Source organism: Choloepus didactylus, chromosome 19 (assembly GCF_015220235.1).
Source record: "Choloepus didactylus isolate mChoDid1 chromosome 19, mChoDid1.pri, whole genome shotgun sequence".
Taxonomy (NCBI): Eukaryota; Metazoa; Chordata; class Mammalia; order Pilosa; family Megalonychidae; genus Choloepus; species Choloepus didactylus.
In genome coordinates, this window is record NC_051325.1 from 38,636,842 (window position 1) to 38,649,967 (window position 13,126).

The 13,126-nt window shown below is 42.0% G+C and overlaps 1 protein-coding gene across 13 annotated transcripts in view; it reads right to left on the minus strand.

Annotated features, from left to right (window-relative positions):
• NCOA6 (nuclear receptor coactivator 6) overlaps positions 1 to 8,627 on the minus strand; it is a 189,799-nt gene extending 181,172 nt beyond the window's left edge. For 10 of the 13 annotated variants that reach the window (XM_037812091.1, XM_037812086.1, XM_037812083.1 and 7 more), the window contains exon 1: positions 8,417 to 8,627. The gene's annotated coding sequence lies outside the window, so the exon portion shown is untranslated. Of the gene's footprint in view, positions 1 to 6,219; positions 6,316 to 8,416 lie in introns of all 13 variants that reach the window. The other 3 variants (XM_037812082.1, XM_037812079.1, XM_037812089.1) reach the window with 2 other exon arrangements.
• Positions 8,628 to 13,126: the final 4,499 nt, after the last annotated feature.

Here is a 13,126-nt window from a genome sequence, read left to right on the forward strand (position 1 = left end):
ATTAATTTAAAAACTGTGTTGAGCACATTGAGCACTTACTCTGTGCCAGGTACTGAGGAATCAGAAATGAGCAGTAGCACTAAATTACAGCTAGCACTTACAGAGCACTTTCTAGGTGCCAGGCACTGTTCTACACGTGCTACTTGTATTAACTGATGTAATCTTCACAACAACCCTGTGAGATAAATACTACCATCCTTATTTTAAAGATGAGGAAACTGAAGCACAAAGAGGTCATGTAGAGGGAGAACCTAAGACGGCGGGTAGGAGACAGGGCAAAAAAATGCCTCCGTAAAAAATAATAGATAAAAGCCAGAAAGTGACCCAGAACACCAGTTCCAGAGATGCAGCAGCTGGACAAGGTCTGCTAAATCCACAGGGACCGTGCACTTGGTGAAACCAGGAGTCTGCGTTCTGAAACGAGTGAGTAAGCCGCTGAATGTCCAGCAGCCATGCTGCAGTGTGGGGAAACTGAGGGTTGGTGTTTGGAGGCAGACTGGTTCTTTTTTAAAAAAAAACAAAAGTGGCTGCCGATATGGCAGCGAGAACCGCACAGTGAAGCGTGGCAGGAACAGGCTGTGCGAATGCCTCAATATCTGGCTGCTAATTGTCCCAGAGCGAGGAAGGCAGAGATTAGCGAAAAGGGGAAAAAAAACACGTCCCTTGCAGCCATCTTCCCAGTAGGCTGGGAATGCTCCTGCCCGGCACCGGAGCCACAGCCCAGAGCCACACCAAAAAACTCAGTGTGACAGGAAGTGTTTCCAGCAACACACGTACATGCCACAATATCGGGCATGGACAATAGCCTTTCATGCACCCACAGCTAATTGTCCCGGAGCTGGGAAGGCAGAGCTGTGCGAAAAGGGGAAATTAACACGCCCCATTCAGCCATCCTTTCAGCAGGCTGAGAACGTCCCTACATGGCCCAGTGGCCCAGAACTTCCCTTGAGGGACAGTGCACACTTGTGATGCAGCACAACCTTCCCTCAGCAGAGGCCCTAGAAGGGCACGGCTTGGAAGAGGGACCCACTCGGAAATCCCAGGGACCATACGCCAACACCAAAGACTTGTGGGTCAGCAGCAGAGACAATCTGTGGTGAGACTGAAATGAAGATTTAGACTCCTGCAACAGCCTTAAATCTCCAGGAACACCTGGGAGGTTTGATTGTTAAAGCTGCCCTCCCTTCCTAACCACTCAGACACACGCCCCACATTCAGGGCAGACAGCACCAACGACACACTCAAACTTGGTGCACCAATTGGCCCCACAAGAATCAGACCCCCACACACCACAAAGACAAAGTGGGGGAGAACTGACGTGAGGGGAATAGGTGACTCGTGGACCCCATATGCTGGTTAGAGAAAGTGTATGGCACCAAGCTGTAGATCTGACAAATTAGAGATTCATCTTTGAATAATCCTATATATCCTAAAAGAACCCTACCAAGTAAATCAAATGCCAAGAGGCCAAAAACAACAGAAAATTTTAAAGCATATCATAAAACCAGATGATATGGATAACTCAAACCCAAACACCCAAGTCAAAAGATCAGAGGAGACACAGCACTTGGAGCAATTAATCAAAGAACTAAAGATAAACAACAAGAGCATGGCACAGGATATAAAGGACATGAAGAAGAGCATGGCACAGGATATAAAGGACATGAAGAAGACCCCAGAAGAGCATAAAGAAGAAATTGCAAGAGTAAATAAAAAAATAGATGATCTCATGGAAATAAAAGAAACTGTTGACCAAATTTAAAAGATTCTGGATACTCATAGTACAAGACTAGTGGAAGCTGAACTACAAACCGGCAACCTCAAGGGTCACAGAACGGAAAATGAAAGAACAAAAGAAAGAATGGGGAAAAAAATGAAAAAATTGAAATGGATCTCAGGGATATGATAGATAAAATAAAACATCCAAATATAAGACTCATTGGTGTCCCAGAAGGGGAAGAGAAGAGTAAAGGTCTAGAAAGTGTATTTAAAGAAATTGTTGGGGAAAACTTCCCAAACCTTCTACACAATATAAATACATAAAGCATAAATGCCCAGCGAACTCCAAATAGAATAAATCCCAATAAACCCATTCCAAGACATATTCTGATCAGACTGTCAAATACTGAAGAGAAGGAGCAAGTTCTGAAAGCAGCACGAGAAAAGCAAGTCACCACATACAAAGGAAACAACGTAAGACTAAGTAGCGACTACTCAGCGGCCACCATGGAGGCCAGAAGGCAGTGGCATGACATATTTAAAATTCTGAGAGAGAAAAATTTCCAAGCAAGAATACTTTATCCAGCAAAGCTCTCCTTCAAATTTGTGGGATTGCTTAAATTTTTCACAGACAAACAAATGCTGAGAGATTTTGCTAATAAAAGACCTACCCAACTTCAGAAACTAAAGGGAGCCCTACTGACAGAAAAACAAAGGAAGGAGAGAGAGATATGGAGAAAGGTTCAGTACTAAAGAGATTCAATATTGGTTCATTAAAGGACATTAAGAGAGAGAGGGAAAAAATATATCTGACAAACATAAACCAAAGGATAGGATGGCTGATTCAAGAAATGCCTTCACAGTAATAACATTGTATGTAAATGGATTAAACTCCCCAATTAAAAGATATAGATTGGCAGAACAGATCAAAAAATATGAACTGTCAATATGTTGCATACAAGAGACTCATCTTAGACACAGGGACACAAAGAAATTGAAAGTGAAAGGATCGAAAAAATATTTCATGCAGGTTGCAGCCAGGGAAAAACAGGAGTAGCAATATTAATCTCAGATAAAATAGACTTTAAATGCAAGGATGGTGAGAGAGACAAAGAAGGCCACCACACACTAGTAAAAGGGACAATTCAACAAGAAATAACAATCATAAATGTTTATGCACCCAATCATGGTGGCACAAAATACATGAGACAAACACTGGCAAAACTAAAGGATGCAATGGATGTTTCCACAATAATTGCAGGAGACTTCAACACATCACTACTCTCTCCTACAGACAGATCAACCAGACAGAAGTCCACTAAGGAAACTAAAAACTAAACAATCTGATAAATGAATTTGATTTAACAGACATATATAGAACATCACATCCCAAATCACCAGGATACACATTCTTCTCTAGTGATCACGGAACTTTCTCCAGAATAGACCATACGCTGGGACATAAAACAAGCCTCAATAAATTAAAAAAATTGAAAATATTAAAAGCACATTCTCTGACCACAATGGAATACAATTAGAAGTCAATAACCATCAGAGACGTAGAAAATTCACAAACACCTGGAGGTTAAACAACACACTCCTAAAATAAATAATTTATAATGTAGAGTATAGGGGAACTAGTGATAGAGAGCAATTAATGAAGGGGGAACGATAACCCAATAAGAACAGATAAGCTATTGCGGGTAAATTTAACGTTCTTGGAATGCCCAGGAATGACTATGGTTTGTTAATTTCTGATAGGTATGGTAGGAACAAGTTCACAGAAGTGTTGCTATATTAGGTTATTTTCTTGGGGTAGAGTAGGAACATGTTGGAAGTAAAGTAGTTGTTTTAGGTTAGTTGTCTTTTTCTTACTCCCTTGTTATGGTTTGTTTGAAATGTTTTTTTATTGTATATCTTTTAAAAAAATTTTTTTTTAATGTAGTTAATTTAAAAAAAAAGAGCTAATTAAAAGTTAACGACAATCACTGCAATATATGATACCGGAGTGGATCTAAGAATGGAGGAGAAAAGCTCAAAGTGGGCATAAGGAAAAATTGGAATATAGAATTTAAGCTTTATATCATATTAATTTTCTTGAATTAACTGCAGTTAAGTTAATGACATAAGTGAATATCCTTGTTCGTAGGAAATGTACATGGAAGTGTTATGAGTTCAAGGAGAATGATATATGCAACCTGCTCTCAAATGTTCAGAAGATGATAAATGCGTAGACAGATAATTGACAGAAAGATAACAGATATAGTTGAAAGAAAGAGAGGGGGGAGGGAGGGAGAGAGGGAAGGAGGGAGAGAGGAAGGAAGGAAGGAAGGAAGGAAGGAAGGAAGGAAGGAAGGAAGGAGAAAGGTACTGCAAAGGTAGCAAAATGTAAAATTGGTAGATACGGATATCTGGGGATGGGGGGGTGTTGGAGTTCTCTGTATAGGGTTTGTATTATATTTGCAACTGTCCTATATGTTTGAAATTATTTCAAAATAAAAATTAAAAAATAAAGAGGTTATGTAACTTGTCCAAGGTCACACAGTCAGCAAGCAGCCTAGGTGGAATCAGAACCTCAGACAGATTCCACCAAAAAGAGCTCACAATTTGAAAACAAACCCCATTTCAATTAACAGTGCTGGAACAAATGGTTATGCATAGAATAAAAAGGAAACTGGACCCTATCTCCTACCACACACAAGAATCAATTCCAGAAGGATTAAAGATCTAAACATTAAAGACAAAACAGTAGAGATTCTAAAAGATAATATAAAAAATAACTTCAAATCCTTGAGGGAGGAAAAGATTGATAAATTTGACCATATTAAAATTCAGAAATTCTTTTTAACAAAAGAAGCCTTTAAAAGATTAAAAAGATAAGCAACAAGATGGGAAAGAACACCTGTAGCACATATAACCAACAAAGGATTAACAATCTAAATAAATAAATATTTTAAAAGAGACAAAAACCCAAAAGAAAAATGGCAAAACAAGCCCCAGCATGGTCTAAGGTGTAAAAACTGGCACTACTACAGTTGCCACACAGCTGACCCACAACAGTAGACCCTGGCATCATTGCCCAATATAAAATATTCAGAGGTCTATGTCACACTGCAAGTTAAGTTGGGGACCTCCCAGAAGGGCAAAGCCAAGACGATTTTTCTCCACAGCCTAGAAACTGGATGGCAAACCAGAAGTTAAACATCCAACATTCAGACACATAGATCAGGAGTTGGCAAACATTCTTGTAAATGGCCAGATAGTAAATATTTTCAGCTTTGTAAGCTGTACACTAACTGCTAAATCTCTTCAACTCTGCCAGTGGTTGTGCAAAAGCAGCCACAGACAATGTGTAAATGAATGAGTATGGCTGTGTTCCAATAAGACTTCATTTATAAAAACAGGTGGAGGGCCTAATTTGACCTGTGGGCCAGAGTTTACCAATTACTGACATAGATAATTGTGATTTTCTGACATCCTAGGAATACTTTCCACATCTTTCCTTACCCTTAATATCTGACACCTCTATTTCCTTAAGCAAAAACCACACCACACTTGGCAGCTTTCCAACAGGTTCCAAAACTCTATTACCCTACCAAATAATCTTTTTCCTATCTTTGTCAATGCTCAGGTCATTTTCATCTTTCTAAAACATCTTTGACCACCACCATCCCAAACTAGAACTCTAAATAACTCCCTCTCTTTCACCATTCACAATGTCAATTATAAACATCTGAAAATTCTAGCTCTATGCAATGCCCACAGCCTCTGCCTTAGTTCAGGCCCTCATTATTTCTCTTCTCTCCAGTCCCCCCTCATCCCAAAGAGCATCCATTTATCTTCTAAAAGTTAAACCTAGTCATGTCACTGCCCTCCTTGAAAACCCTTATTGCCTCCCTATCAGCCAAAGGTTCAGTCCAAACTGCTTAGCAAGAGCCTTCACAACCAGGTTTCAAACAACCTTCGCAATCTCATCTCTGACCACCCTTTCACACATATAGTCTATGCTCCAGTCACATTCAATTGCATTCTCTGAAAAGGCAAGTCTTTACCTGGAAAGCTCTTCCCTCCAACTCTCCATTTGGCAAACTCCTCCATCTTTCAATACATGTCTCAAATTCTCAAATGCCATCCCTTCACAAAACCTTCCCTGATTCCTAAAGCAGAGTCACACCCACTTCTGTGTCCTTACAACCTTTGATAATTCTCCTTTGGCATCTACCATCCCATCATTATTTATATGTTTATTTCTCTCACTGGACTGAACACTTAAAAGTGAGAAGACTCTTCCTTAAAGACCTTTGAAACTTCAGAGTTTAGCTCAATTCTTGACACAGAGTTGATGTCCTAACACACAGTAAACGTTTGCTGAAAGGAAGACATGCCTAATGGTAGAAATGAGAGCAGAGTTTCTCAACTTGGGGTTCACAGATGCGAATCCAGAGACAAAATTCAGGGCGGGGGGGGGGGTGGTTCATGAAATTGGATGGAAAAAATTACCTCTTTATTGTCACTAACTTCTAAATGGAAATTATCATTTTCTTCAAAGTTGAATGTAGGCAACAAACCATTGTAGTATAAGCAGTATCTGTGACTCTGTCAACAATAGAAATCACAGATATCATTATATCATATTACAGTTGTTGCAAATATCTTGAAATTTTATTTGTGTTCATCACCTCTTTGAAATTATGCCAATTATCAGACCCCATCACTAGGTCTTATTTCTTAATGTGCTGATAAAGAAGAATATATATATATATTATTACTATATCACAATTTGTCTATTTTGATAACTGTATTTCAATATAATTGGTTTCCTTTGTAGCCCTATTATTTTATTTTATGCATTTAAAAGTATTATTCTGAGACAAGTCCATAGGCTTCACCAGATACTAAAGGGGTCTGTGGCACAGAAAAAGTTAGGCTCCGCCAACACTAGAAAGACCCAGAACAAATAAAATTTACTATATACACATATGGTATTGAAAATCTTACTATTATGGATGCCCTCATAATCTTTTTGCGTAAAGTCCTTGTTGATAATATGAAGGCCCTGGACCTACTACATTACAACTGATTTGCATAGTTTCCCCTAGAACTCTACCACAACCCATCTGAACTTTGAACTCTTCTCTGGCATGATCTAACGTCAATTAAAGTTTGATCAGGCTAGGGATCCTGGATTTCTATCATTATTCACTGTTATATTTTTAGACTTTCTGTGTCCCTTTACTGTACAGTAAACACCTAGAAGCGAAGGATCATCTCTTAAAATTCTAGAAAGTCAGAGATCAAAATCATCTTGAAGATAACTTCTTTGTTAGAAGGTGGGTTAGAAATATCAAATACCTGGTTACCCATACTTTTCTGTATCCCTCACAGCCTTTGCAATGACAAACTCAATACAAATAAATAAATAAATAAATCATTAATATTTCTCTGATATATACTGCCATTCTTGACTTTTAAACACTTTTCTCCCAACTAGCAAATTTCTCTAAGGCAGTATGCTGAATGAGGAGGCAAAAGACCTGAGTTCTAGTCCTACTTCTGCCACTAACTTGTAAGATCTTGGGAAGTCAACTTTACCTTTCTATGTCTCAACTGAAATCATTACATGACCTGAAATCATTAACTGATCGCTAAGATCCTTACAGTTTTTGCACATTCACTTCTCTTCACCATTCTTACCGGCTTCAAAAACACATTTCTGATAACCTCCCCAGGTTACCCTGCTCTTAAACAGTGGGCTGTCCCCTTCCTGGGACGACGCCTTGGGTCACCGCCCCCAAACAGCCTGATCCCGCCTTTTAAAGACACACACAAACTCCCTAAGTTGATGGAGGCTGTCTCCCTCCTTGCCAACCAGTTCCACTCTATGCACCCCTTTTGCTGATGAGCTCCTGCACTCAAATTTAGCCCCCCTATTTTCTATTCCCCATCAAACCCTTCCCTTTTTCTGTTGCTCCCCCCAATAGGTGTTGGGGGATTCTGGGGACACCTAAGTTTTCAGTCCCTTGGGGGTTATACGGACTTGTAGTTCAGTCCCGGGGCTCTGAGGACAGTCCCAATCTGATAACCAAGTCTGTATCCAAAGGGTCCCCGTTTCTGGTCACTCCCCCTTCCCCAGAGAACTGTCCGTCCTGACAGCCTGAGCTCGGCCCCCACAACCCCCGGGTCCCACCTGCCCTGGAGTCCTGAACAGCGCCCATGGCCCAACCTAGCTCCAGGTCCGGCCCCCGCACACAGTCCCGTGGACCTCGACCCCGATTCCGTTCGGACCCAGTGGTGTCCCTTCTCCACGTCCCCGGCCCCACGTCCGTCTCCCTCCAGTTCTCCCGGCCCGGAGCGCCACCAAATGCAGACCTCTGCTCGGCCGTCCACTGCACTCTCAGCGCCCCGGAACCCGCGTCCCGCACCCTCCCCACCCCCGGCAGGGACCCTTCTCTCTCCAGCGCCCCCGCCCGCAGGCCCGGGGCCCGCTCCCCAACATGGCGACGGGGACACGAGCCCGGCGGGCAGGCAGGCGGGGCGGCTACGGGCCGAGTCCGTACTCGGGCCGTGCTCCACGGTCGGTCGGCGCCATTTTCCCGCGCCGGGCCGGGGCAGCGCCTCCTCCCCGCTGAGCCAGACGGCAGGGGCCGCAGACGCCCGGCGGGCCCACCCTTACGGGCCCGCGTAGCCGTCGCCTCACCTGAGCGGAGCTCTCCGGCCCTCCAAGGCGGGCCTCGGAGCGCCGGCCCGGGCCGTGCGTATCGCGGCCCTCTGTGCGTCCGTGCGTCTGTCCTCGCCGGCGCCCGTCTGTCCGACGGTCCGCGCCCGGCCGCCCGCAGCCCGACCCGGCAGGGCCTCAGGGAGCCGGCGGGGAGGGGGATGGGCCGGACCGGGCCGGGGAGGGAGGGGGAGGGAGGGAGGGAGAGAGAGATAGGGAGGGAGCGGGGCGGGGCGGGGTCCTGCCCACGTGATCAAACGTCCTCGGGAGCGCGAGGCGGAGCGTGCGCTCGCTCACGTGGGTGCGGATCCCTTAGGGCTGAAATCCGATGTATTTCTGTTTGCTTTCCAGCGCGGTAATCTCGCCAGGAGCAGCCACCCTTACTTCGAAAGCACTGCATAACCCTACGGGAGCGCTCTGGCTAAATGTCTTTGGGCAAGGCATCTCTCCAAACCTCAGTTTAACCATCTGAATTATTGGGATAATAATGTTTGCAAAGGGGAAATGAAGGAAGGTATGGAAAGCACTTGACACAGTGCCTGGCACTTAGTTTCTAATAACATTAATTATTATTATTTGCCTGTAGGTCGCTCTCTAGTTTTTCCCATCACTATCATGGTAGCAAGCTCAGAAAGTGCTCAATAAAAGTATCTCTTGAGTGAACAAGTGATTGAGTCTCCCTCCCCTCTCCCCAAATATCAGGAGGCTTCCCCAGCACTGGGCTTGATGTTATACAAGCCTGTATTCAGATCTTGCACTCTGGATAGCTCTATGATATTCTTTGCCTCTCGGAACTTCAATTTCCCCATTTATAAAATGGGAGTTATGAACATCACAGAAGACAGAAGATGAGCAGGTGAATTGTAAACTGCTTGCACAGCTCAGGCATACTGGTCCCATCTAAGAAAGGGAGTCAAGAGCCCTTTAATTCCACAGATATTTATTGAGCATACACCATATAGTTACATCTTCCCTGACCCCCCTCTGTTCTATTCTCTACCCTGCTGTCAGAGTAATGTTTCTAAATCAGAAATCTGATCATGCCACTCCCCTATTTGATGGCTCCACATTGTTCTTAAGACAAAAAAAAAAATTCTTACTGTTGGACTGTCTCCCCCCATCTCCAGGTTCGTTTCAGGGCCCTCTTCCACGTTCTCTGGGATGAAATTGCAGTGGCCTTCTTTAACTCGTCACAGGATGCCCTCCTTCCTCAGGACTCTTGCACATGAGGATCACTGCCTAAAATACTTTCTCCCCTCGGGTAACTCATCAACTTTCAGATTCCAGCTCAAACTCCCTACCGTAAGGATACCCTCCCTGACCACCCCCCAGACAAGTCATCTTAGTATCATGTGCTTGTCCTTAGATGGTTTACCACTAGATTGTGGATTCCATAAAGAGGGAGACCTTATCCATCTTGTTCACTGTTGTGTTCTCAGCACATAGCACAGTGCCTGGCACCTAGTACAGAGTAGGTAGGTACTCAATAAATATTTGTTGCCTGTATGAATCCTAGGCACTATGATAGATGCTGGGCCCCAAAAGGGCAGAGAAAAGCAAGAGAACCACAAGGGGGCACCTACTTCCGGCCTATCAAATTAACTCCAAAGGGACTTTAAAGGAGGCTGGGAAAAAATTTTTTTTGAAGCTTTTGCTTTTAACTTTTTAAAATTGAGGAATAAAGCAAAAGTCTTGGGTGTATACCTAATAATTTTTACCTATGTTCCTGTGTTACCAGATCAAGTTACAGAACATCTCTATCAACCCAGAATGTTCTCTTTTGTCTCCTCAAATGTGTCCTTTCCCACTACTGGAGGAAACCACTACTTTGACTTATAGCACCATAAATTAACTTTGACAGTTCTTGAGTTTCATATAAAAGAAGCATACAGTATATACTCTTTTGTGTTAGCCTGGAAATCTGACATAACTGAAGAAAGACTATTCGGATAATGATACAGTTAATAAATTACTTGATTAATTAATTAATCTGAAAGATTGAGAAACTCTGATCACTTCATCCTGCTGAGAACAGGGGTCCTGCCAGCAGCCAGTCCAGAAGCTGAAATGACATATATATACCTCCCAGTCCCACAGAAACTTCTAAAGGTAAGAAAGCTCTGAAAGATTCTAGAACCTGAGTCACTATCTTCATTATTCATTATTCATTATTCATTATTCATTATCTTATTCGTGTCCTTAAACCAAGGGTCATGTGTTTTCCTGGGATTAGGCAGGAAGTAAAAGAGCTGAGGAGAGAGGGGCCCACTTGAGTACCTACACATCCTACTGGGGAAAGAGAAGGAGCATAAACAGGGGCAGCAAGGAACAGGAACAGGTCATGAACTGGCAGACAGCATAACATAATGATCACAAGACTGGGCTCTGAAGCCAAAATACCCAAGTTCAGATTCTAGCTCTGCTATTTATTAGCTATGTCATCTTGGGCAAATACAGCCTCCTGTATTAGATGAGGAAAGTGAATCAAAGGGATATAAATGACTTGTCCAGCAGAGTCCGGAATATTCTCTCTTTTTTTGTTTTTTAATCTAAATGTGGTTTGGTGTGTGTGTGTGTGTGTGTGTGTGTGTGTGTGTGTGTGTGTGTCCCTAGTAGACTGTAAACTCCCCAGGGAAGCTATTTTTGTAGTATCACCATTTGTAATGTTTTGTGCCTCAGTTGCCTCATCTGTAAGATGCAGATAGTAAGGGTAGATACGGTGATCAAGAGGATTAAATGAATTAATGCATATAAAATGCTTAGAGGAGTGTCTAGAACAATGATGGCCTCAACAAGCAGCATGTTTACAAGAGGCCTCTGAAGAAGAATATCAGGCTGTTTTGCAGTGTTTTGAGCAAAAAAAAAAGCAGTCCTAAGACACCCAGTTTCTTATTTAGAGTCAGACTTGGGTAAAGAAAAAGCAAATCAATTTTTCTTTGATATAAGCAATTTCACTAATCAACAGCTTTGAACTTCTACTTTCATATGTGTATCCGAATGGGCGTGAGCTTTGTAGTGATAAGACTGATAGTGAGTACTTGAAGGATGTCTTTAAGAAAACAGGGACAAAGAGGGACAAATCCACAACAAAGCCACCTAAAGAACACCAACATTCTGTCGTCATATGGGCTTCATCACGTTAGTGCCAAACAAGTTACCCCACATTTAGCTGTGCAAGTTGTACCCTGTAGGGAGGCACCCCATCGCAAGGCACACATTGTAGATTTGTAAATGTATTGTGCTTATTTTCTAGCAGAAGGCAATAAAGTACCTTATTAATACAAAATCAGTTTATAACAGTTTCAGACAAATGGAAACAAAGTTCCTTGAGGAGGGGTCATTTTTTCTACTTTGCATAAAAACCGAATATGGACAACAATGCCTTTCCCTTCAGAAATAAAAAGATTGAAAAATAGAAGAAAATAGAGCAATAACTACACAATTGAAAAAAAATAAAGAATATAAAAAAACTAACCAAAACCAAGATTCTTAGGACTTAAAAGCCTATTTTCAAGAAGATTCTGAAATTCCTGTTCTTTTTAAAAAAATTTTTTTCTGAGGACATAACATAAAGACAGAAATGTGCACAAATCGTAAGTGTAAAAGCCTGATGAATTTTCATAAAGTGAACACACATGGGTAACCAGTACTCAAATTAAGAAACAGAGCAATTCAGATGTGGCCCTCTCTCTCTCTAACTGAGCCATCTCGACAGGTGAACTCGCTGCCCTCCCCACTACGTGGGACCCAACTCCCAGGGGTGTAAATCTCCCTGGCAACGCAGAGTATGACTCCTGGGGATGAATGTGGACCCGGCATTGTGGGACTGAGAGTATCTTCTTGACCAAAAGGGGGATGCAAAATGAGACGAAATAGTTTCAGTGGCTGAGAGATTCCAAATGGAGTCGAGAGGTCACTCTGGTGGACATTCTTATGCACTATATAGATAACACCTCTTAGGCTTTAATGTATTGGAATAGCTAGAAGTAAATACCTGAAACTACCAAACTCCAACCCAGCAGTCTGGACTCCTGAAGGCAATTATATAATAATGTAGATTACAAGGGGTGACAGTGTGATTGTGAAGACCTTGTGGATCACACACCCTTTATCTAGTGTATGGATGAGTGGAGGAATGGGGATAAAAACTAAAGGACAAATGGGGTGGGATGGGGGGATGATTTGGGTGTTCTTTTTTCACTTTTATTTTTTATTCTTGTTCTGGTTCTTTCTGATGTAAGGAAAAGGTTCAGAGATAGATTGTGGTGATGAACGCATAACTATGTTATCATACTGTGGACAGTGGATTGTATATCATGGATGATTGTATGGTGTGTGAATGTATTTCAATAAAACTGAATTTAATAAAAAAAAAAGTGAAGTACAGAATAAAATGTACTGCCATTTAAAAAAAAAAAAGAAAAGAAAAGAAAGAAAGAAACAGAGCATTAACTGTGCTCACAAAGGGTAAACAGTATCCTGACTTCTAACTCCGTAGATTAGCTTTGCCAGGTTTTAAACTTTACGTAAATGGAATCATAAAGTATTGGCTTCTTTTCCTCAATTATATGCTTTTGAGATTCATTTCTATTGTTGTATGTAGTTGTATTTTGTTCATTTTAATTGCTGCATTGCATTTCATTATTCTATATACCACAATTTATCCACTGTATTCATGATGGACATTTAGTG